The sequence below is a fragment of the Euprymna scolopes genome, chromosome 37 (genome assembly GCF_053919585.1).
Source record: "Euprymna scolopes isolate OS-2025 chromosome 37, ASM5391958v1, whole genome shotgun sequence".
Taxonomy (NCBI): domain Eukaryota; kingdom Metazoa; phylum Mollusca; class Cephalopoda; order Sepiida; family Sepiolidae; genus Euprymna; species Euprymna scolopes.
In genome coordinates, this window is record NC_136518.1 from 69,301,223 (window position 1) to 69,305,245 (window position 4,023).

Consider the following 4,023-nt stretch of genomic DNA (forward strand, 5'->3'; position numbering starts at 1 on the left):
AATCAAAGCCTTTTCGCGTTTCGCAATCCTTTCTCTGTTGATATTTGAATTGTTCAAAAGCAACATTTTATTTGAGGATGACCGCAGAAATGTTTGAACTGGAAGCCATAAGTATCGATCTCATCGTATCACCGTCAGCGATCCATTGATTTTTATTCGTGAAAATCGACGACTGCGCAGCAGAGCAATCCGTGAAAATTGCACCACGTGGGCGTTAATGGGTGCGTATACAAAAATGCGTTGATAACGTGAGAGTAGGGGTGAATGGGATGGTCACGTGGTTTTGCATGTAATTCAACGTAATTGAATTTGGCTACCAACATGTATCAAGTTGAAGTATTGTAAGCTATCTAGGTATTAATATCTTTCTCGATATAAACGTACGTAGATAATGTATATCTCTATCTCTACAATTATATAAATGCAACTTTGTGTGCATGTGTGTGAGTTCGTTCCTTATAGACTCCGAAACGGCTGAACAGAGTTTCTTTAAAATCTACAGAACTTTATAAAATCTGGGACTGATCTTAGTTAAGTTTTTTTCTCAGAACACACCCGATAATTTCCGTCGATCGATAAACTAAATCGTTAATTAGGTTAATCTATTATCGGTAAAACCATTTTTCCATGTAATCGCTTAGCAACAATGATAGAACAACGGGACGTGCAAATCCTATTGTGGGTAAATTGATAGCGTTATTTTGTTGTTGTTGTTGTTGTTTTTTGTTTTTTTCTTGCATGACGTGGTCTGTGGGTTCAAACTCCGCACGTAAATGTCTTAATTTTTTTTATTATCTGCAAAGAATTTTTAAGACCTGAAAATTTACGTAATTTTCTTTCTTTTTTTCTTTTTTTTACACAAATTGCTTAATGTTTTTTTTTTTTTTCATTAATTGGAAAGAAGTTTATATAAAATAATTTTATAAAGTAACAGTAGGTTCTCTAGAATGCAATGAAGAATAACCTATATTTCGAACTAAGTTACTGCATTGAGACATATGAAGCTATCTCCCGGGCGATTTCACGGATTTCGCTGAAAATAAAATATAGGAGTGTGAAATATCCCTTGATCATCATTTAACACCGGGCAACGTCGGGTCTAACTGCTAGTGAAAATATATGCAGGGTGTCACAAAAGAAGCTGACGGATTTGAAATTTAAATTCAACTGAAAGTACCTCTCTGCGATAAATAGCGACTCCTTGATGGTGTAACGACTTATAATGACTTTAGTGGAGTAGATGCTCTGACATCTTTTTTCGCTAGTTTGATGCTTCTATTGTTCTATCTTTTATTTCACCAATTCAGCTTATTTTGGGACACCCTACACACACACAAACACACACACACACACACACACACACACACACACATATATATATATATATATATATATATATATATATATATATTATAAAGCTGAATGTCTGTGTGTGTGTGCGGGTGTATGTGCCTGGTCAAGAATAGGCTCCTATATGGTTGACTATTTTAAAAAACTGATTACATATAATGATAGAAGATGTATCGAGACACAGGAATGGGTATGTTTGATCTGGCAGAACGGTGGTTCATTAAAATTGTGGGGTCTGCGTTCGCACCTGGTCCACAAAGTACGGAAATAAGAAATTCAAAAAATAAAAAAGACGTTTACAAGTGTTTTTGATATAGATGTACGTGAGAATACTTTGATAAGTATGTTTTAACTTAAATAGGGATGGTATAATAAAATTATAATATGTCACAAAGTTTAACAGGGTTTTTTTAATATAGATCCACAGAATATTGTGATAAGTGTTTCCGTGTTAACAGGTATGATATATTAAATTATGGGGTTTATCTATTTTATTTTTACTTTGCTCATATTTTGCTTTGGTTTTGATACTCCCAAAATACTCGAAGCTATCTCTTTACAACCTTTCCTTTTCATAAACTATCATACTTTCATAAATAAGAGTCCATTTTCTGTAGGCGGTTTTTGAACCCAGTCAACGACGGGTACTTTTGCTAGTATATATATATATATATATATATATATACATATATATACATATATATGTGTGTGTATGTGTGTGTGAAAATTCTGAATTAATTTATGTAGAATAACAACATAATTTAATCTTTGAGAAAGTAGTACAAATAATTTTTTGCTCTTTCCTTAATCCATGGATTTCCAGTTAATTGCTCATCTTATCAGAAGAAATGTTTTTAGCAAAATAGGCGTGGGTAATTTAATTTTTTTCTTATTAGCACATAAATTGAAAAGTATATTATTCCTTGACACAGACAAAAACGTTCCCTACCCAGTTCCCGTTCTCCCAGATCGTCAAGACCAGCAGGCATAACTCCTGGACATATTTCTTCCTACAGTTCCTGTGGATCGTGTAACAAATGCCCATTGCCCTCTATGGAATGCTGATCACGCTGTGATAATGATAGACATCATCCTAAACTCTCGACCCAAATTTGAAAAACCACTGCTCAAAACAACAGGGTAATAAAACGTGGCCGTTTGGGATGCCATCAGAAATCACATCAGAGATCCTCCATGAGGAAATATTTTCTTAGCCTGCTGAACAGTGTGCAAATGAAACCACTGAGTGGTTTTAATCGGCAATTTAAGCACATGTTTCAACAGGTAAGTTCTATAGCAAATCCCACTCTCCCCAATGGGTTACTTCTACTTGCACAGCTGGCATTGCTCAAAGGCGGCATGCATACCGCAGATTTATTCGACATATATCCAGTACAAATAGACAAACGTTTATACAAGCTAAAAGTAATTGTAAGAAGGAAATACCCACAACCAAGAGTGAATATACTGAAACCACGAGAAAACACATGGAAGCGCATGAATTAGGAACAAGTAACTTCTGAAAAGTCTGTGACAGTGAAGTAAGTGATAGGAAATCAACAATTCTACCACTTTTCAAAAATCTTGAAGTTGTTTGCACGACAAGTGAGAAGGTTAATCTGCTTGCCAGTCGGTTTGCCTGCAACTTTACTTTAACGCCAGCAAACTACTCCCTCCCAGATTTGCTTCTGCGGACAGAAACCACACTAGATAATCTGAAAATCACTCATTCTCAAATTACATGATACCATAAAAACCCCAGACACCCCAAAAATATGTGGACCTGATCTTATCTTTTTTTTACATGTTAGTTACCACTTATCAAGGCCCGAAAGCCACTCGGGGATAAGGGTTATTGTGTGTACAGTAATCAATGTGATACTATCGTGGTAATCGTTAGTATAAGAGATTTGATACAGTTAAGGGGGTGGTTTATCAGGAATTTGTTTATGTTGGACTTGAAAATTTCCAAGTTGTGGTCAGGTTGGAAACAAGCAAACGAAAGAGAATTCCACATGCGTGCACTTCTAAGAAAGAAGCTTTGTTCATGGAATCTACGTTATGATCTTATCGCGGCTGTACTATTAAAAAAATGCTCCGTCGAGGTTGCTCTAGTTCTCAAATTTTTAACAGATACCTTAATGAATTTTGCTTTCTTGACTGCTGGAAAATCGCTTCTGTGATACAAGTTTACAAGGATTCTGGCAAAATATTTGACACATTAAATTATCGCCCAATATCCTCCTCACTCTTTTCGCCAAAATATTTGAGTCCATAATTAATCAAGCTCTAATCTACAACCTCTCATCTGCTAAACTTTTGTCCGACTAACAGCTTGGGGATTATACTGCAGATATCCTAACTGTAATCTCTGAACGTATATACCATGCACTGAATAAGGCAGCGGAGGCTAGGGTAGTAGCCCTCGATATATCTAAGCCTTTGACAGTGTATGGCGTAATAGTTTACCTACCTAAATCAGATCCTATGGTATTACTGGACGAATATTTTACAAAGTTAAATCTTTCCAAAGTAAGAGAAGAATCCAGGTTTTCCTACATGGTCATACGGCCAAACAATATGATATAAATGCGGGTGTACCTCAGAGGTCGATCCTTGGACGTTCATTATTCCTGAGTTTTATAAATGACCTTCCTCATAAAAGTGTCTCTG